The sequence below is a fragment of the Stegodyphus dumicola genome, chromosome 1 (genome assembly GCF_044657685.1).
Source record: "Stegodyphus dumicola isolate Sdum_Otavi_A_Nest chromosome 1, ASM4465768v1".
NCBI classification, from domain to species: Eukaryota; Metazoa; Arthropoda; class Arachnida; order Araneae; family Eresidae; genus Stegodyphus; species Stegodyphus dumicola.
The window spans coordinates 27,803,480-27,827,058 of record NC_140768.1 but is presented as its reverse complement, the minus strand read 5'-3'; the positions used below and the strand labels follow the sequence as shown (position 1 = coordinate 27,827,058).

General features: G+C 34.2%; 1 protein-coding gene across 1 annotated transcript in view; it reads left to right on the top strand.

The window, feature by feature from the left end:
• The first annotated feature begins 213 nt into the window (after positions 1-213).
• The window catches only part of DNAlig3 (DNA ligase 3), a 224,371-nt gene continuing 201,005 nt past the window's right edge, over positions 214-23,579 (top strand). The window contains exon 1 of the mRNA XM_085813879.1: positions 214-428. The gene's annotated coding sequence lies outside the window, so the exon portion shown is untranslated. The remainder of the gene's footprint in view (positions 429-23,579) is intronic.

The window sequence follows — 23,579 nt, the reverse complement described above, 5'->3', positions numbered from 1 at the left end:
CTATTTCTGCATTTGAGCAACGCTGTAAAATGAGATAACAGTTCACGAATGCGTGCTTGAGGCAAAAACGACATTACTTCACTCGTTTAATCATCGTTTGAAATGTTTCAACAAACACAATGCTAATCATTTGAATAAACGTGATTTTACAGTATAGTTACTTTTCCTTTTGAAGCGTAGGTAAATAAGTGATTTGTATTGTTGCTTAAAATGAAGAAATTTGTGTAGATGTTGAAGAAAGAAGTATGTGGAAAATTTGTAGCAACAAATACTTTATCTTCACTCGCTTTAATATCTTAACATTTTAAATAAGAAAAATTTGTTTCATTAAGCTTTCTCTGAAAGATGATTAAAAAAGTTTAGGTGTTATTGCTTTTATTTAGAACAGTCAGGAAGCAGAAAATGAAGCTGTTGCCAGCAGAGACAACGTAAGATGTTTTCATTACGTTTTTCAAATTATTTTCTATTTTCTAAACCTGCAATTTAAAAACAATATATGTACAATTAAAATTTGTGCGCGCTCCGGAATAGACGTCGAGCGTTGGAGAAAATACTTCATTTACTCCCCCTTTTAAAGGGCAAGTGGAGATTAGGGGACCCAATTGCCAAATCCAGGTAGTGATGAATTATCGCCCACAAATTTTTTTTAGAAAGAGCGCCACTTATAGAGTTTTTTTGAATTTTTCGATGTCAGAAAATTAAAGAAATCCACAGCACCCTCGCCTGGATTCGAACTCCGTACCTTCCGAATAAGTATCGAGCAAGCTTCCAGTTACACCACGAAGGCATGTAGAAAGAAGGTAGAAAATACATTATAAGGTATTTAGAAACACAGATACTTGAGTTAATCGAATATTAATCGCATAATTAACCTTTTGCGACCCAGTGTGCCCGGTCTGGACACACCTAAAAATTTCCTTCTGTACGCAAATAAAAATTGAATGAAAAAGGATTTATAGGTTACTATAGGTTACTCTGAACCTTCTGTATTTATAGTAGATGGCAGCTCAACACAAACCAGTCCATATATTTCAGCCATGTTTAGTGTTTTAAGACCCTCATTTTTCAAGGAAATCTTCCAAATTTTTTTAGGGTATAAAAGGAATTGTTTGAAAAGAAATTTCTATGTTATTTTTTGGCTGTATGCTAATCTCCTTATTCTATATCAGTTTTAAATTTTTACCTTGAAATCTTGCCTAAAATCAAATGGCGAACCCTAGGTGTGCCCAGACCGGGTTCACTGATAATCTAAGACAACTGAGAGTCTGTATTCTTTGTTTCTCCGCATCTCATCGGTCAGTTCATTGACAACAATGCTCGTTTCAGCACTCTTTTCGAAGCTCTATTCAATCAGTATGCCCAATTGGGGACACCCACAGAATTAAAACGATAAATGCTATCTTCAAAAAAATTTTACTTGTGTACTCCTCTAGGTCTAATTAGACTGCCTACCTTTTTTTTTTTTTTAATCAAAACTCCAAATTTAAAAGGTAGCATGCCAGTAAGTGTTAAAAGATGATGTTGGTGTGACATAATTAAGAAAATGTTTCAGGTCTTGTCTTGTATTTTAGTTAGGTCTAGTGTAGAATTGGGTGCCCCTTCGATTCGCGACAATTTTTTTTTTTTTTTTTAATTTTGGCGATGAAACCTCACTTCTGGTTATCATGATAGTGTCAAATTTGTTTTAGCTTCCTGATTTTATTTAAATGAAAATAGATTGATGTGTACATGGACAAATTTAAGGCAGTGCGCAATGCCTAGTTTGTGCAATTCTATGATGTTTTTTTAAGTGAAACCAGATCGATGTGTACATGGACACAGAGTTTGTGCAATTCTTTGACCTCTTGTTTTGGTTTTGTCTAGCGGCCATCAGAAAATTGTACCTTCCTGGTGCCGATCTTGGCATCAAAAAACAAGGGGCACCCAATTGTAAACTTTTACCTTTTAGTTTTAATCACGTACTTAAACCCTAAAAATCCCATATGGAAAAAATAAAATATAACGCGAAAGGATCATACAGTCATATTCCCGCACTTGATGACACACGACTTGCGATTTCAGTTATCTTCGGTTTCCGATTTCTTTTCCTTATCCATCCCCAAAGAGGTAATCGGTTCTTCAGTCTAAAAAAAATTGCCAAAAGAGAATTGGCAGGAAAATAGGGTGATACAGCAGCCCATGACCAGCATCTCTTTTCTTGATAAAGTTGCCGACTACGCACAATAGTGAGTGATACAAGGATACTCACTATTGTGCGTCGCATTATACTAACTATGCGTAAGTGTTCCAGTCACGAGTGACTATTGTACTATTAAGAAAACTTTTTCTAAAGTAGTGCTTTAAAGAAGAAAAGGGATATTAATGGAAGTTAAATATTTGTAATAGCCCTTTAAAGCAGTAGCTCTTTCAAAGTAGCGCTTTAAAGAAGCGGGATATTAATAGAAAGCAAAGTCAAATATTTGAGTGGCTTTACCTGCAACGGAATACAAATACGGAGCATTTTAATAGTTCCATCTATTCTTGAGCAAGACCTAATTACCTCCTAAGCCACAATGTCTGCACTTAAGAGGCCTCTAAATCATCCTACATATTGCCATAATTCTGTTTTTGCCTTGCAGAAGAAAGAAAAATAGATGAGGAGGGCCTCTGAGAAAGGGATGTGCCAAGGACTATGACTGGAGTAATAAGACCCTATTCTCGACGATTAGGTTAAAGAAACAAAATCACTTGATTCCATAGCGCGCACACATTAAGTCTATGGTGAGAACGCGCACATTAAGTCTATGATGCCATGCAATAGGCCCGCCAGCGGGAGAGTGGTAAAATCGCTGAACAATGGTAGTTCCGACCTTCTTCCAGACGAACAGGCTGCCTGCAAGGGCGTTTCGTTTTTGCGATTTCCCTTTTGTAACTTTTATACAAGCCAGTTGACTTACAAAGTCCTCCACGAAGGCATCCCTCACCTCAGGCAGATAGCCCTAGCTTTGCTATAATCAACTAAGCCCGCGTATAATAAATACTCTTTACTATTGCTTCATATAATTATAGAAATCTCATACTGATGTGCATAATTTATTAATTAAACGTTAGTGTTATATGGGTATCAAGTTTATATATATAGTGATATAAATTTGATGCCCATACAATAACACTAAAGTAGTACATATAGCATTGAGTAATACTGCTGCTATACGGATTTAGATGTTTCGCCGTGGATACGGAGCATTAGTGTAACAAAGTAATCTAAAAATATTATTCGCCTTATTGAACATCCCTGCCTTCTCCGGAATTCGAACCCGTACCCTTCGGTACGGCAGTCAGAGTCACTGACCCGTCTGAGCAGCAAAGAATTAATTAGAAGCATGGATAGTAGTTATAATTACTATCCTAACTACTTCTGCGGGATTGGAACTCCTGCCCTTCGGTACTGCAGTAAGCTCCTCTAAACACTATGTAGAGACATTAGGTATTTTTGAAAGCAGGGAAGATGAAAAATTAACAAAGCCTTCGCCGAGAATCGAACCGCGGACCTCTGGAATACGCGCCTAGCGTGCAGACCATTATACCACGAAGGAATGACAAGAAGGCGGGAGAAATACCTTATAAACTAAGCATTTTTGGTTTCTCAAATCAAATTTTGAAAATTTCTGAAATATTTATTCAAAGTTTTAAGTACCTGAAAGACCCTATTTTTTATTCAAAAACCAAGTTTTCAGTCCGAATTTCTTGCTATTCCAGTTTTTATGTATAAGTTCCATTGATTTCCTTATTGTTATTACTTACTGCACATAGATAAAGGTAAAAACCATGTTTCTGTAAAATAAAATATATTCTGTGTATTCAAAGTAATTTCATATCAGAAGTACTGTGAGATTGTGATAGTGTTAAGTATTTCGGAATGTAACATGACACGGAATTTTACACGAAAAATCGGGTAATTTATTCGAAACAATATTTTAATGTGAATGTAACTTTTGGAAATGTGTATTTCGTTAGATTTGGAAAGAAAAACCATATATCCAAACAATAAAGATATGATTGTCCTAAAACTGTGCTTTTTATTTCAGTGATGGTCTAACTTTGATTCATAATCTTCTTCATCACACATAAATGTTTTTGTAAGTACATAGGTAGCAAATCTAAAACAGATATGTCAGATATTTAAAATCATAGCATGCTAAAAAGTAGTGTAAAACATTTTTTCAATAGATAATACTAACCAGATATCTAAAACTTTACGTACAGCAAATACCAATTTTCAGTTTGCAAATAAAATAAATATAAAATAAGTATATAAAAATCGCATCAGCAAGGCGTGAGCAAAGTATTATAACTCCTTGTAATGTGTGTGGTTTTACTCGAATATCGGGCCATATCTCGCTCTCGCTATCGAGGAGAGCGAAGAAAGAAAGGGTCACGGCTTTTTTTTTTTTTTTTTTTTTTTTTTTTTTGTGTGTGTGTGTGTGTGTGTGAGAGAGAGAGAGAGAGAAGGGACCGCTTTTTATTAGATCGAAAAGTTGCTCCTTCGAGATTAGTGCCATTTTGGCATTAGAGGGAGGTAGGATGTCACTCCTTTGGAGTCGGATACGACTCTTTTGAATTTAGAGTGGTCTTTGGTTTCTGTCCAGCACCTCAGTGGTCATGGTAACTAGTTTTGATTTCAAAAATTGTAAATAAAAAAATACAATATCAATAGGAAGTTTAATATACCTTTATTATATTTATTTGCATATTCTTTAGATTAAGTGCTGATTAATTCGCTATCAGCGATGAGTATAATCAACAGCGAGCTAAGCTCGCACTTTATCTTATAAAAACAAACCGTATTTTATCTTATAAAAACAAAGCTCATTTTAACTTACAAAAACAAAACATCAAATTATAATCAAATATTTCACTTAAAAAAAAAAATACGGATAATATTGCATAAACAAGAAAATATTTAAAAATAAGAAAAAATAAAGTTCATAAAAGTAAAAAAAAAATCACAAAATAATATATATATTTAATTATACAGTGCACGGTATTCCAGAAACTCCCACACATTATTTCCTTCTTCTTCGAAGCCGGTTTACCTTGTAGGCAATTCAAACCGAGCGTTGATTTCTCAAAAATGTTTTTATGCAAGATTTAGGATTAAATTTAAAGGTTCCCCCATTTAAGTACATTGTCATTAATTCTGAAATACCTTGTTCAGTCAAAGAATGTCATTTAGTTATGGAAATATTGTTCATCAAGCGTTAAGCTCCTTCAGATTAACAATAAAGAAAGACTAATGCAAGAAGTTTAGTGAGTAATATTCAGAGAAACATAAATACGGTTATGACCCTCAAGACAAGCATTTCTCTTTGAACAAAAGAAATAAGCAAACAGAAAAAAAAAAGGGTCTCGCAAATTCGAGGTAAATTTAACAAAGCGCTTCACTGAGTATAACGCTAATAAATATCATCTTAACAAGTTATCCTATTAACAAATGTATCGAGCAAGAAAGGTTAATGAGCTACTGGTTGCTAAAGTGCTTCTAGTATATAACCAGAGCAAGCTTTAGACAAATAACATTTATTTTAAACAGATCAGTAAACATTATATGCAGTGTTGCCAAAATAGGGTAAGAATTATCGTAAGAAGAAAACAAAATAGAAGAAGAATGAATAAGTTTGAGAGAACTGCATGCGTCGAAATTTGAATCTCGATATTAAATAAATGGCATCAACGAAGGCACGTGAGCGAAAAAATTACGAGAAAGTGTACCTCTCGAAACAATCTGGAGGTGTTAAAAAGTAAATAAAAACAATAAACACTGGAAAATGAAGGCCAGACTACCACCTACACCTCAATATAAAAAAGAAATGATTAGCATAGCAAAAAATGTGTCATGCTCTAGACAGCAGAATAGAACAAAACCGTACTTCCTGGTGAGGAAAAAAAAAATTTAGCCAGAAAATAAGCTTTTTTGTTTTATTGCCATGAACAAAAAGCAAAAATTCAAATAAAAACGAAAAGATAACCAACAGGAGGTTCGGTTAGGTTACGTGGAGCGTTTGCTGTTTTATCATAATAAAGCAGTAATGACTTTAATGCAAATTAGAGTATTATGAATTCTTAAAGTTTCAGAAACTTTTTCTGAACGCTTTAATTCCATTGGTCAATATTTCGGGAATACCTTTCGAAACTCCAATATGATAATACAACCACACATGCATCATGTGTAGTTGTAATATAATTTCAGAAGGATGCCAGTAACGGGATAGAATATCGGTTCAGAAGCTCATATTTTGGTTCGCAACAAAATATGTACGAGAAATTTTTTTTGTTTTGTTTATAAATTCACAAATTTTTAAATCTACTATATATAACTAACAAGAACAAGGCGTGATTGTCAAGTGATAAGAAGTATTTCTCAGAAAGACATTTCGAGAAAAGTATCCCTGCAAAATGTATTTAAGAAAAATATAGTTCCCCACCCCACCCCTTAAAAAAACACCCCGGGAAAATATATATATTTTTTTTAGAGAATCTGTTTTTGTTTAAACATTTTTTATAACTTTCTGAGAAATGTTTTAGAATTTTATCATAAATATAATTTGTTAATTGCATCAACACCACTTACTTATCTTTTTTACACATATTTCTTCCTTACATTGATTGAGTTCCGTTACACACAAGGTATCTATTTTTTAAATTGATACTACTCAGAGCCATTTGTAGCTCATTTTATCAGCTGGAATGTCACCAAATTTGGTAGGAGGATTAACGAGAGAATTAACAAGGGAAAAAGAGTTTTCGGGCAAAACAAAAATTAGTTTCGAAAGTTGCCAATAGGAAAAAATGTGGCGCTATTCTAGCTTACACAACTGAAAATTTGCTTGAAACGCAGGTAATAACTGAAAATGCAAATGCTCGATTACGTAAACGACAACGTAAACGACAGAAGCGCCAGTAATTCAGTCTATAAAGATTTGCGAAAGACACCGAAGGACATTTCGAATGATGGCTGGGTTCAACATGTGTCTCTCTATACCTCAGTGCGCTTTACTTATGAAATTGCTTTACCTTCATCAATCGAAAGCAACCGCCTTTATAAGTTTAGAAGTCGTAACAACTTGCGTAAAAGCCCTCTATCAGTTAATGCATTGGAAGTCTGAAGAAACAGGATTCTTAGCAGTTCGCTTTGGTACAGGGGTGAATCCAGTGTCAGAACAGATAGTTACTCACACCCATGGCAAAGTTATTTGCCTATGGGATCAGTGCAGTCGTTGATGGCACCCATGGTACCATTGCTGGTAGTAGCATAGCCCGAATAATAACGCAACAATTGGATTTGGCTCTTTCAACGGCAAAGGGAATCTTTCGAATTTTCTTCACTTCGACTCAGAGAAACCGCGTGCAGGAATTAAAACAGAACGATTACGATAAAACGGGTGGCATTTGCTCTGACATTTCTTGCCAGGATGGAGGTTGATGATGTTTGGCCATGGAGAATCGTCGACCTCCATCCTACGGGAACATAAGGCCTATTTTCACCCAAATGGGACTGTTAACACTCACAGTTCTCGACTTTGGGGATCCGAACAATTCCATTCAGTTCATGAAATGCCACTGCATTTAAAAAAAGGCACTGTTTGGTATGCCTTCAAAGCCGATCTCATCAGCGGACCATTCCTGTTTGAGAACATTACTCTAACAGGGCCACAAACCTGTACCGTTACCACGCAAAGTTATCATGATATGCTGACTAGTTTTGCCCCTCCACTAGTTGAACAGAGGCAGTTACTGTATCAGGTAACACTTTATTCAAGACGCAGCACCATTGTACATCTATCGGTACACCGACTGTTACATTATTAATTTCCAGAAGACAGCGGCCTACGTCGCAAAGAACAACATATGAGGGAATTTTCTAAGCATTCCCAGTGATATATACCATTTGGCCGTCGAGAATGTACAGCATGTGTGATCCAAAGAAAGGTGATCACATTGTAAAAGTTCTATGCTGTTATCGAGGACTATAGTACACTAACATATCATCTCTGTAACCCTTTGCGGCAATCCATTTTCTGCCTTAAAGCGGTGTTGCATAGAAAGTTCTAATTTCAGTGCTATTCATTTGTCTAGTTCTCAGTCCTGTAGACTAGAACAGCGTCACATTTTCCCGTATCTGAAACTTTCGGAATTACATTTTTTTTTCGGAATCTTTTTCCTGATGTCGTCATTAGTCACCCTATAAAATCTGGTGTCATTCCCACTGACAGATCGAGCTAGAGATGGCTCTGAGTAGTGTTAGTTTAAAAACAAACACCCTGTATGAGATGTATTGAAATTGTGCTCTTGTGCAAGACGAAGTTACAGTTAATAAGATGAATTTTAATATATTTTAATCCCCCAAAAATTTATTCATCATCACTTGTTACTAAAATGTAAACAGATAATATTACGAAACGAAGGTGATATTAAGGTTTTTCATTTATGATCTATGAATCCATTAGTTTTCCTACGTAACCTTATTGATTACATTTTGAAAATTTCACATGTTTTATATCTCATGCTCTTAAAATCATCTTTAGACGTACACATACACATATTAATAAATAAATAAATAAGAAATTTAAAATTATCATTTTATGCTGCTCTTCAAAATTAGTTTGGTTTATGTGATAACGGCAAAGCCTCGACGGCTATCTGCCTAAGGGAAGGGATGTCTCCGTGAAGTACTTTCTAAGGGAAACTGGCTCGTATACACGTTGCACATGGGGAAAAATCACGAAAACGCCCATGCACTTAGCCCATTCGCTGGATTCGCACCTCGGACCGAACTCCCAGTGTTCAGCCGAGCGACTTTACGGCTCGGCCGCTGGTGGGCCCTTCAAAACTAAAATTAATAAAAGGTAATCTTGACAAATATGTTCACCGACTGAAACATTTCAATCAGTACTCAATAAAGTAATTAGCAGATGAATGAAAAATTGGGTTTCTGCGCAGATTAGCGGCTGGCAAATGAAAACGGTAACATATTGCGTAACGGAGGCATGAAATTCGAGTGCGTAGTGCTGTTTAAAGGCAATGCGATTTCTGAGAATGATCACTATCGATTGGTTATCACTCAAAAGTGTCAATTAAGTGAAAAGCAAAAGTGACAATCGACTGGTAAACATGAGGGAAGAAGCAAACACAAATGCAGGTCACTTAAGATCTGCATCTGAATATCACATTCAGTTAATGGACAGGGCATCTAAGAGCAAAGACTGCATCTGAAGACCGTTTTCTGTCATTCTTGGCTTCAAAAAACCGCGAAGCCTTAACAGGAGGGTTGGTTTTATAGACTTTCAGATTACCACAGAAACTCGTACCAGACATTTCATTGCTGCGCGAAAGCTTTATGAAGTTGAATTTTACGTGAGTAAGCCAGTAAATTGTGTCCTACTCACTTTACCTCCCAAAAATGTCTGTTATAATTAAGACACAATAACACGCCGAATAAATACTAATTCAGAAGTCAAACAACAAAAATCAGCGTTATACCTACAAAATTTTCACAGTGAAAATTTTGTAGGTATAACGCTGATTTTTGTTGTTTGACTTCTGAATTATGTCTGTTATAGTTAATTTTGTCGCCGTATTCAATGGAGCCAAGAGAAATAAGACCATATGCTCTTTGTTGACAAGTTAAGATTTAACTTTTGAACAATGATTCTAGATATATTTTCATCTGCAGAGAGCGAGGAATGCATAGCTTGCCTTTCCTTGTTCATGTAAGATTCCATTTTCAAGAAAGCGGTTTCATGATTTGAGGTCGAATCGTCGAAAACTGCTCCAAGCTGTAGATTCTGTTAATCTGTTACAAATGTCTGGAAAAGATCTTGGAATACCAAGTGAAGGCTGTTTAGGAATGCTGTTGGTTGTTCCTCCGTATTCAGCACATCTGGTATTAGAATTCATGAAATTGTAAAATATCCCTGGAATGCATCAGTCAAATAGCAGTAGTTACTACTCGAATGGCAGCCGTTTTATACTCAGTTGAGCATGTATGGAATGCTGTAGGCGCTAAAGACCTGCACAGACAACTCAGGATTTGAGAAGTGCATTTTAACCCCTTCACCGTCCTACAAAACGCAGATATTTTCTTCTGTTTGTTTCGTCGAAAAATAAAATTTTTGCGTCGAAAACTGGCCTTAGAAATGTTTCTTTCTCCTTTTTACCATCTGTCAAGATACGTTTAGAAAACTGCCTACTTCTGACACTCTAAGGATATAGAATATCATCTCTTTACCCAGGAGAAAAAATTCTTTTGTGCTCCCCAGTCTCTTATCTGAAAATTGACAAAAATGATCCTTAACGGCACGCTTTCAAATGAGCAGTAGTTCCGTTGAAATGCTAGTTGGAAAGGCGCCGTAACTGCAATTCTATTTTTCGTATTAAGACTTCCACTTTGCATGATCCTGATACAACTCCTACTGTGGGAAAACCGTTTCGCTCAGCTGAAAATATGCATCTATATTTCAGCATTGGATTATCACGTAGGCCTACAAGGGCAACGCTAAAAGCCCCAGAGCGCTTAAAATTTTAATTCTGTTTTCCCCTCATAAAACAAGAAAACAGAGCACAGGAGCCTATACTGTTCCAGAGTTGAGCTCAGGCGCGGTTGGGGTGGTCTAACTGGCTCGGGCAACTTGCAAAAAGGTGCCTTCACTTATTTCAAGTTACCCTTCGCTTACCAACGCAAAAGAATGAAAAAGTACAAATATACAACGGTGCCGATACTTTCCCCGCAGTTTGATGCCCGCTCACCAAGACTCCACGTTGCTCTGGCAGAAAGGTACAAGTGTGCTGGCACCCTTTATGAAGTTCACAATCATGAAGAAAATAACCCTCATCACGGTTGCCCTGCTTACCAACGCAAAAGCGTGAAAAAGTACAGTGGTGCCGATACTTTCCCCGCAAGTTGATGCCCGCTCACCAAAACTCCAGGATGCCATGACATAAAGGTACAAGTGTGCCGGAACCCTTTATGAAGTTCACTATCATGAAGAAAATAACCCTCATCGCGGTTGCCCTGCTTACCAACGTAAAAGGGTGAAGAATTACAATGGTACCGATACTTTGCCCGCAAGTTGATGCCCGCTCACCAAGACTCCAGGATGCCCTGACATAAAGGTACAAGTGTGCCGGCACCCTTTAAGAAGTTCACTATCATGAAGAAAATAACCCTCATCGCGGATGTCCTGCTTAACGCAAAATCGTGAAAAAGTACAATGGTGCCGATACTTTCCTCGCAAGTTGATGCCTGCTCACCAAGACTCCAGGATGCTCTGACATAAAGTGCGCTGGCACTCTTTATGAAGTTCACTATCAAGAAGAAAAAAACCTTCAATACGGCTGCCAGAACGCCCCTGTGAAGGCCTTAATATTGGCGAATCGTTGCCTTCTTGCATAAATATGCCTGTATTTTGTATCACTACGAAATCACGCAGGTAATGGGATATGAAAATTCCTTGCTTTTATGTAATGAAGTAAAGAATTAGATTCAACAATTATGAATTTGCCTTGGAGTATTGACTTCAAAGTTAACACGTAGACTTAACGGTTATCATTTATTTATCTTTCGATCTCTTTGGAATGGCGTTAAATCTTTATCTTCTATCTTTATCGTTACGCTATCCTAGCTTTATAGTTTTTTGCTGCATGATTTCTACAGTTATAATTAATGTTTCTTCTTTTTACACTATCAGTATCAGATAACAAATCGGCGTCAACGGCGCTTTGGAATTTTCGTGAATTCTAAGTTATAAGCTTATATTCGTAATCATAATATTTATGCTTGTAATTATGTTACGACTACAATCAGTTCCAATGTAATTGAAATAAAAAATCCAATAATAATATAATTATATTGTAATTACAATTATTTTAATTAAAGTACAATTGTAGTTCCCATTTATAATTATAACTACCATTACAAATATGGTATAATTATATCAGTAGTTATATTTAAATGTATTAACTATAATTATAGTGTAATTAAGGTATAATTACAGTACCACTGTAATTACGGTCTAATAAATCTATAGAATGAGATTTATTATAACTTGTAATTCATTACTCCTTCAAGGGGATCCATTATTTTACTTATCATACAAAATATTGACCCTCAGAAATTAAAATCTGTATACCTTATCATGCCTCATAAACTGACGGAAAAGGAAAACGGAAATAATCAAAAGCAGCCTTCGGATAGTCTTCCCACTGCGCGAAACATAAGACTTTAATTTATCTTAATCTTTCCGTATAGCGAATTCTCAAAATGATGCCATTCGACAAAACATAAAATCTTTAATCTAACTGTCATTGATCCCATCGCATTACGAACTCTCGAAATATCATTCGACAATGCAAAAGATATTTAATTTATTTTTGAAATTTAAGCAATCTATTATAGACCGAGCAGAGATGGTAATTAAACTAAAATTATTTTCTAATTAAAAGCATCTCTATGATACAGGGGCAATTAGTTTTGCTAAAGTTCCACTATGTGGCTGCAAAAGCAATTATATTTAGGCTTAGCAGTGACCAAGTGAATAAGCTTGTTTGTTGAAAAGCGGCAGTTCGTTTCAGGTTAGGACGAATCTGAATGTTTCGATATTTTTGTAGCATTCCTATATGTAACATAAGTACGAATGAGATTCCCTTAGAACGTCCTCCACGAAGCCATCCCTCGCTTAGATATTTTGCCTTGTTCAATTAAGTCAACACTCCACTCATACTTTTATTTTAAGATGTACACCTATGTTTTTATTCGAAATGCTTTCTACATGTGCAAGTCAAATGCAACAAAACTTCTTTAATTATTTAATAAAAAAGCTACAAATACATTCAACGAAACTTACTTTAATTATTGTTACAAAGGATATTTAATAAAGGCCTAATTCTTTATTAATACCATTACTGCGAACTGAAGTTCACAAAGTAATTAAAGGAGATTGCCTAATAGAAAATAAAATCATATTTCTACTACAAACAAACATCTGCAAATATTTCTACTTAACAATGTAATGTACTTCTACCTGAAACTGCGAAACGGTTCATGCAGGTGCATTCATATATAAAAACGAATAACATCTTCCAACTCAGGAAATATGTATTGTATGTAATAAAGGCCTGATTCATAATTAATACGAGCTGGTTGAACTTCACACAGCAAATAGGATGGTCTCGGATAGAAAAAAAAGCCTTCCCCCCCCCGGCAGTATCATTTGAAGCCATTAAACAATGTCACATTTATTTACTTCTACATTAAACCATGGAAAATACAATATTTAATTCCAGAAGGATACGGTTACAGTAAGAATATAAACGAAACGTAGTTATGAATAAACTACAGGTAACGGTCACACTATTATTTCTTTAGAAAATTATATTCCAGTTAGAATGCATAGTAATACTGCAATATGTAACAGAGAAATCTTTATTTATACTTCTCTGTAACTTGAATCTCGCCCGTTCTTATTGTTGTCTCTGCTACTCCTTAGGTCTCAAATCTATGCATAAATAATTAGAGAAAGCGAATGTGCAGCTGATGCAACGAAATCGTAGACAGAATGCCAGTTCGTGTCTGCATCGCTGCGATTGGTCGTTTCTGATATTAGGCTGGCAAAATGTTCAGTAGTTATAAGGTTCGGCGTGACCTTTTCAGGTACTTTGCGAAGATTGGATTTTTAGTAAGATGAGCATAATCCCTACACAGACGAAACCATTTTGAAATTTAAGGAAGCTCCTTCTCTGAATGCATTGAGGAAAGGAAAAATTACGCGATATTTTTAAATTTTGAGAACCTGGACCTAAAAAGCTACGTAGAAAAGCACACAAAAGGGCGAGAAGGGGGTACTACGAAGTACTTAATATCTAGCATTACAGACAGATTTTATTAATTAAACTAACGTTTCTTAAATGCTATTTGTTGAATATATTATAAATTAAATGATTTAAAATTATAGCAACTAGATATATCTTTCAAAAAATAAAATAAAGATGATTTTGCTGTTGTTGTGACTTATCTCACTTGTCTGATAGTAACATCAGAACAAGCCCACGAAATCCATCATGGCAAGGAATGAAAAGTTACGGCTTGTCGTTGGCAAGAGCCTTGAGCACCAAACAGGTTGACAGTACAACTTTACTCAGTTCCGCCCCCCCCCATTTTATTGACCAGCACCTCTCGGGGACGAGTTCGAGGGTCTCCCACCCTTCTTCCCCTACCCTTAACCTCTCGACAGGACTTTCGCTTCGTCGCATATTTAGAGTGCCCTTTGCCATACAAGTACTATAACAAACATCCATATCTTCTCTGGGATTCAAGCCCGGGCCCTTCGGTAAGGCAGTCAGCGTCGCTAACCACTAGACCTGTTGGGCTGCTATAAAATAAAGATTTAAGTAATTATGAAATGCATTTTAAAAGTTACTTCTTACCTCCTTTCCGCATGCCTTCATAGTGTAATTAGAAGCACACTCGACGCGTATTCGAAAAGTCCAGGACTCGACGAGGGCAGTGCCCATTTTTCGCGTCTCCTGCTTCAAAAAACCTAATGACTCTACAAATGGCGCCCGAACTAAAAGATGGTGGACAAGAATTCATCACATTCAGAATTTGGCGATTAGGGTCTCCTAATCCCCAGTCGCCCTTTAAAAGGGGAAAGATACAAGGTATTTTCACCTTCGTTTTCACCTACCTAAGTGGTGCAATTAGAAGCAAACTCGACTTTTTTTAACGTTTTGTGGGATACCTTTATTCATTAAATTCAGTGCAACAGCAATATCGCAAAATAATTTTTAAATGAGCATACCTTTAAAATTTCCGATACACAGTTTAACGCGCTAGAGATAAAAATATTTTTCTCTATACTAAGTTGCCATTGCTTTCTTTGAAATCCTTGAGTTTGTTAATAAAAAATTTGTTAAAGTTTTACAAAATATAAAATAGATAATAAAACAAATACCAAATTCCAAAGTTGGGCTTCCAGATGCTCATATTCGGGTGGAAACGTATGTTATTCAAAATTGGATGCCTCTAGGTACTGTTGTTTTATCACAATGCGAGAAACATGCATACATTTATGTAAATTCTTCATTATTTAATTTATTTAAATATAATACGGGGCTGTAATATTTGGTGGCAACAGTTTGAAAAGTGAATCAACACAGAAAGTGAACTGGCGCAAAATGCCAAATAGAAATTAATAGCCCTTCTCTGCTAACGCCCTTTGCGCTAGAAAGAAAGGGGGGAAACGACTGGGGCTCTGTATTTTTATTACACATTGTATTACTACAAAAAGAACAAGACAGATGTAATAATTGCTTATACCTCTACCACCAGATTTAGATACCAAATTATTCAATAATCCTTGTCAAATCAGCATTAAATATCAACTCTGATGTTAGATATTCAACTGCCATGTTATTCTTTTTTTTTCGGGGGGAGGGGATTCAAAAATGTTTACCAGCTGCATATGTGTCTGTTCTGAAGAACGACAAAATCGCGATTCACTATTTCCAACTGGCTTGCATTTAATAACATAGTAAGTACCACCTTTTCTACCAGCATCTCGATAATGTACACCTTTTCTCACATAAGGCTTTTATGTGAAACTTGGACATCATAGTAACCCTCATGACTCTCTTCTTAGCCCTGAGTACCCCCTACCATTACAGCCAGAGGAGATCTCTAATCATGATCACTTGGAAAATTAGTCCTTGACTAGCTATGATCGAACAATGCTTTAACGGAGAGCGGTTGGCATGAGAAATCACAAGTGCTTCCTTTAATAAGTGCTTCCGTTCAATTTCTAAAATAGCGTGTTTATTCGCCTAATAGTCACACATTCTCTGCCACTTTTCTATTGTGAAAGTCTAGGTGCGACTATTATGCGGAGACACTTTTGACGGTTTTTTCTGCTTCAAAAGGGGCTACGACTATTACGGGAGTAAACATGGTAGGCTGCGAATTCGTGTTAGGTGAAGCAAAGAACTTGTATAAAAATTTATTTAGTTTATAAAAACAACGCGGTTTATATGGTCACTGCCGTTAGAAGACACCTCATTAGTTGTTCATAAAAATTATAATTATAATTATATTTTAAATTAAGAGTACTTAAAGTTATTAAATTAAACGGCTCCATACCAACGACCATAGATTCCGCTGGTTAATGCGAGATCAAACGGTAAATTAAGATTATTAAAGTAAAATTTAATCGTAGGTAACCGGTAATGCTAGGTAATAAAACCTTGTTGCATTACAAAACTGGTTTGGAGGTTTTGGCATAAAGTTCGAAGTTTTCATCCTTATGCCGATTTGGTATTAAGAGTCGACCAATCAGGGGGAAGGCGCGAAACCTATTGAACTAGAAAACAGAGCAAAAAAGCACCAATTCCGACTTAAAATTAGTGGAAATATGTTACTCGAAATGCAAATGATTGATCAAAAAATTATATTTTAATTTTAAATAATGAATCTTGTTTTCTTTCCATTGCTGCTGAGCAAAATTCAAGAAGAAATCCTTTTAGCAAAATACTTAACTTCCAAGCTTTATGATACAGCATTTTTTTCGGTTCAGACTTTTTTCAAAGCATTATAAGCCAACAGGTTTTATACCAAAGATAATGGTTTTTTTTTTTTTTTTTTTTTTTTTTTTTTTTCTTTCCCACAAAATTTATCTTTTCTTAATAGAATTTTACAGATTTCTTAAAACCGAACTAAGTATTTGCGAAATTTTTTACTTAATTTTTTGGTGCTTTCAATGCAAGGATCAATATTTAAAAAAAAGTATTCTAAATGTTAAGCTAAGTTTGTCTTGCACGCATTGAAGCACGCAATTTTGCCTTTTTACGTTTTCACTTATTTTTTGATCAGATAAATAGGGAAACATTTCTTTTTTTTGACGACAGAAACATGATGACGAAAAGTTTCCAATTTTTATGTGATGCTGCACTATACTGTGCTACGATGCAATTTATCACCTAATAAATAACCATTTTCCAGAATGCTGTCATTCGATGTGACTTAAAATCTTTATTTTAGATTTCAAATTATAATTGCACTTTTTAACAAACAGAGTGATTTAAAAATAATAAACACAGTACTTTTAATAATTTAAATCTTTATTAAATTTGCTTTTGATATTATATGATCTAATTGTCACAATTTAAATATAATTTAATTTATAATAAAGTCAACTTGCAATTATGAGCATTTGTACATTATTGTGATTAATATAAACTGCTTCTAATACGTTATATTACTTACCTCAGTATAGAGAATTTCTTGTTTTTTTACAATTTCAACTTTTAAATACATTTTGATAAGTTTTCTGTTATTATTATCTGCCCAGAAGAGCTATTAATTTTGTTTTGGAATTTTTCGTCGTCCATTATAAAACGGCATTTCACATTATATTTCACATCACCAGATATCATAGCCTGCATTATATTTAAATAAATTATATAATGAAGAATCTGCATAAAGGTATGTATGTTTCTCGCATTGTGATAAAACAACGGTACCTAGAGACATTAAATTTTGAATAGCGCAATCCTCCATTCGAATATGGGCATCTGGAAGGCCAAATCTGGAGCTTTTAATTTGTTTTATTGTCTTTTCACATTTTGTAAAACTTGAACAAATTTTTGATTAACAAACTCAACAATTGGGGGGGGGGAGAAAATCTGAAAAGTTTCAGATTTTAAATTACGTTCAAAGGGGCGTTTTTTTAACATTTTGCGTGTTGCCTTTATTTGTGAAATATCACGTTCTTCGCACTTAAACCATAAAATTCAGTTCAAGAACAATATTGCAAAATAATTTTAAATTGAGCATATCTTTAGAATTTCCGATACACAATCTCACGTGCTGGAGATAAAAATGGTTTTTCTTACAACTTTGCCATGGCTCGCTTTGAAATCCTTGAGTTTGTTAATCAAAAATTCGTTAAAGATTTACAAAATATGAAATCGATAATAAAACAAACTCCAAATTTCAAATTTGGGCTTCCAGATGCCCATATTCGCAGTAGGATTACATCATTCAAAATTGGATGGCTCTAGGTTTCGTTGTTTTATCACAATGCGAGAAACATACATATATTTATGCAGATTCTTCATTATTTAATGCATTCAAATATAATACAGGGCGATAATATTTGGTGGCAAGAGTTTGAAAAGTGAAGCGGACATTCAGAATGATTCGACGCGAAATTGCAAAATGAAAACTATAGTCCCTCAGGGACAAAGCTCCTTTGGACTAAAAAAAAAATAAATAAATAAATAAAAAAAATAAAAAAATAAAAAAAAATAAAAAATAAAAAAAAAATCTGAAATGTTTCAGATTTTAAATTACGTCCAAAGGGGCGTTTTTTAACATTTTGTGTGTTACCTTTCTTTATTAAATATCATGTTCCTCGCACTTAAACCGTAAGATCCAGTGCAACAGCAATATCGCAAAATAGTTTTAAAACGAGCATATCTTTAGAATTTCCGATACAGAGACTCAGGCGCTGGAGATAAAAATGTTTTTTCTGCACAACGTTGCCATTGCTCGCTTTGAAATCCTTGAGTTTGTTAATCAAAAATTCGTCAAAGTTTTAAAAAATAGGAAATCGATCATAAAACAAATTTCAAATTTCAAATTTGGTCTTCCACATGCTCATATTCGTTGGAGGATTACGTTATTCAAAATTCGATGACTCTATGTACCGTTATTTTATGACAATGTAAGAAATATACATACATTTATGCAGATTTTTCATTATTTACTTTCTTCAAATATAATGCAGGACTCTAACATTTTGTGGCAACAGTTTGAAAAGTGAACTGACATTTATGAGTCCGACGCAAAATGCCAAAACGAAACTAATAGTCCTTCGGGATTCAAATCCCTTTGGACTAAAAAATTATCTCCAGGGTGCGAAACTGTGTATCGGAAATTCTAAAGATATGCTCTTTTTAAATACTTTGTGACTGTTAAATTGAATTTTATGGTTGAAATGCGAAGAATATGATATTTCATAAATAAAGGTAATACACAAAACGTTAATTAAATGATAATTAAATAAATTAAAATATTTTTAATTTTAACATTTCATAATCTTTATAATGTACTTATTTAATTTTTATCAGTGTAATTTGGCACTTATTTAATTTTTAAGCGCCTATTTAATTTTTAAGCACTGATTTAATTTTTAAGCACTGATTTAGTTTTTAGTTCGGCGTTAAATAAAAATTTTTATGTGGAAATAATGTTCTCGAAAGATACTATACTGATACTGTATTGCAGAAAAACTGCGATATAAAGATATTACTCGAATCTTTAATCTTATTTATATCTTGACTCTTTAATGTTATGGAATATATTTCACAACACTATGATCCCATATAATAAGAGTGTACTCAGAATACTCTTTAATTATATAGGAGTAATCTGCTCACAAATTTAATCATACAAAACAAGTAGTAAGTTTACTTTTAAAGCAGATGGTCCAACAGATTTAGAGAGAGCTCATCAGAATGCATTAGGAAATAATTTGAGCACAGGCTCGTTTTGCAGAGAACTCCAGGTGTTGACATTTACTCCAGGGTTCTTTCACAGATGTCAGCTCCAATTTGACCTCTGCATTGTATGGCTCAAGGTGAAATGTCCAGTAACCCAATCTGACAATTCTGGCCTAATCTGAGATCAAAAGATTGCCTAATAATCTCCTTCGTCAGCTGCATTGTCCTGAAGAGTTTGAAATCAATTTCCTGAGCGAAGCCAATTCTCACAGTTGAATAGGAACAAACATTTCTCCTAACTACAGTAAAGGCTATAGAAAACTTTGTATTTGCGTATTTCAGTCACCACCTTGGAATATTGCAAACATAATAATAAATAACTAATATTAATATGATCAAGGCACTGATATATTTTTATCCTCATGCATGTATGAATATAACCACTTTTAGAATGTAATAAATTTTATGACGTATAATTATTGTCTGACGATAGAGTTCTCATGTAGATGTACTGAAAGTATTATGCATTACCTAGTAAAATAAAGCTTATAATAGAAAAGGAACAACTACTAAAATATCTTGCTTGAGGGAGAATCAAACGTTAATTAAAAACATAAAAATGGAATAAGATATTTTAATAACATTGTCTTATAAAAACTTCATGAAAGCAACTGTATTTTTCCTGAGGAAATAAATAAAAGAAAATTAAGTAAATAAAAAGCAAAAAATTTTTTAAAAAAATCTGAAAGGTTTCAGATTTTAAATTACGTCCAAAGGAACGTTTTTTTAACGTTTTGTGTGTTACCTTTATTTATTAAATATCATGTTCTTCGAACTTAAACCATAAAATTCAGTTCAAGAGCAATATCGCAAAATAATTTTAAAAATGAATATATCTATAGAATTTCCGATACGCAGTTCCGCGTGCTGGAAATAAAAAGGTTTTTTTTTTTTTTTTTTTTTTTTTTTTTTTTCTTTTCCGTAGAGTGTTGCCATTGTTCGCTTTGAAATCCTTGAGTTTGTTAATCGAAAATTCGTTAAAGTTTCACAAAATATGAAATTGATAATAAAACAAATTCCAAATTTCAAATTTGCTCTTCCACATGCCCATATTCGTAGGAGGATTACGTCATTCAAAATTCGATGGCTCTATGTACCTTTGTTTTATTACAATGCGAGAAATATACATACATTTATGCAGAGTTTTCATTACTTAAATTCTTCAAATAATCTCCAACATTTGGTGGCAACAGTTTGAAAAGTGAAACGGATATTTATAGTGATTCAACGCAAAATCGCAAACGGAAACAATAGTCCTTCAGGGACAAACCCCTTTGGAGTAAAAAATAAAAGTAAATAATAATAAGTAAATAAAAGTAACAATACGTAAGTACAGGAATAAATTAAGTACCGTGGATAAAAATTAAAAATAAAAATAATTACAATCCTAAGCTATAGTAAAAGATAGGAATACTGGTCATCTTCGACGAATGCCATTCCAGAAGTGCTTTCGTAAGGTGGTTCTGACGTAAATCGGGACGTATTTTTTCCTTGAACAAGACAATAATAATAAATGACAACTTTGACAATATTTCCATAAATTAAGCGTTTACTTAACGTAAAATTTATTTAAGAATGTGTAATTTTATTTAATATATATAAGTAATTAATTCATTTATATGTATACAGTGTATTACATACATACAAATGTTATAAAATTAATATATAATCTTCCTTTAAATTTGCCAAAATGTATAAAAAATATAGTAAAATAATAAATAAAAAAGATGTATTTAATGGAAAATAGCAGATGAGTAATTGTATGCTATTTTCAATCATTACCTTGCTAAAAATTTGTTCCAAGATATCATGCACACTGTAATCTTCCAGCGTTTCCGTGGTAACAACTTTTCCCAAATTTCTTGCATGCATTTGTTCAGACAAATCTTTCCACGAAGTATGAATACTGACCAATATCATACTTTTTCAAAAGTCACATAATGTTTTTATGCCTTTTTTTTTTTTTTTTTTTTTTTTTGGTAGATATTTTACTAGTCTTGTCTATTTTGTCTATTACTTACTATTGCAAGCAAATAATGAAAAATAAATAATGTTGACAAAGGTCACATACAACATAACATAGTAAATACAGCAATGTTTTATAACGAGCACGCTGCAATGCGCATAAAAAACAACGCATATGTAGCTGGCATGTTATTTCAGAAAAATCCGATTTTGTGTCAAAATACCTGTGTTAAATTAATACTATATATAGATTAATATATATCCTAAGAAGCGCTTTCGAGACATGAAAAACGCAAGTTGAATTTCGTCGATCGGTCCTGTAGAACGAGAAATATGTAAACTGTGCCCCCTTTTTTTTTTCTTTGCGCGGTACACATATACTAACAGTAAACTTATTACAGAGTATTCAATCTTACTTTCTGTCTGTCGCAAAAGTTGCCTTCATAAGTCGGATTGTCTTCTAAATTATAGATAACCATTGATTTGCAACGGAATAATAAAGGAGCCTAGATTTGCAAAATAATTGCCAGAAAATATATAATTTTAAGAAGTTTTGACCATTTTAACCAACTTAAACAGGAACATAGCATGTATAACTACAATTATATGAATCATGACATTAAATTTTTGTGGTTTCCTAACTCATCGTCTGCGTTAACCGCATAACGAATTTTCAAAAACAAATTATTAATGATGTTGGCATACGAATAAACGTACCACTGTGGAAAATGATTTAGTGCGAAACAGTAAACTTCCCCCTCCCCAATGGCAGGCACTTGCCTATAACGGCATTGGACAATACTAATGCCAGAGCTGGTGGCCATTTTATTGTGGAGGCACCAAATAGGTGACCCCGCTACCTCCTAGGAAAGAACAGGCAATTTTACATCCATGACTTCTCCGGGATTCGAGCCCGGGCCCTTCGGTATCGCAGCCAGAATCCCCCTAACCATCAGCCGGGGCTGCCCAGGGATGCGGCCTGGCAGTTAGTGGTTGACTCCCGCTAAGTTGGTAACAGAGTCGTAGCTAGGGTTTTCAGGGCACAGGGGCAACTGAAGATTTAGCGTCCCCTACTCCTTGCCAAGGATGGAAAACATTTAATTCTAAAATGTCGTAACATCAATTTGGCGCCCCTTGGATTCTGCGCCCGGGGACAGACGCCCCTGGTTGGTAACCAATTCTGCATAGATATATCTATACCTGGGTCAGAAGCCAACTCAGCGGTTTAATCCCCTAACCATATACCGTCTGGGCGGCCAGCAAACTTAAAACGGCTAAGAATAACTGAAGCAAATGCTAAAAAAGACCTGTCAAATAAATTTCTTAGCAGCAGCCAAAGAAGAAGGTGTGGCCAAACCTTGAAACGAATCTTGCTATAATTATTGAACTTCAGCGTACATTTTCCACCATTTTTTAATAATCAATGTGCTAAGAATATGAACATTTTTTAACGTTACTGCTATAAGGCACCGTAATTAATACAGTTCATGACTGTATAAAGTATGTTTAATATTTTATAATTTAACATACATGTTCCGAATATTTTGAAATTTTTTTTTCGGTAAATAACATGTAAAGAACCCATTTTTACATTGATGTACTCTAAAAGTAAATAAAAAATTGCGTTACTAATTTGTAATTGATACTTATAATGGAACAGAAACCATTAAAAGGGATAACTGACTTTGCTGTTCACAATATTATATCAAAATATAAATGAAATCTTTATTTTCTTGATCTACGTACATCATTGTGGTATTCTCCATTTCAGCACATTAAACCATAATCAGTAATTTAGGGCGTTGAAAATCCCAATTCTCTACAATTATTCTCAATTATTATCAATGAAATCTCCATGATCTCCTATATGATTTTCAGACTCGACTTTTTTTTTTTTTTTTTTTTTTTTTTTTTAATTCCTACCATTAGCTCACACTCTTCCTATATCTTGTTCAAATTTTCAGTCGTTAATAAATTCATTAAATAATGTAATCAAGTTAATAATATTTTTATTCATCAAGTTA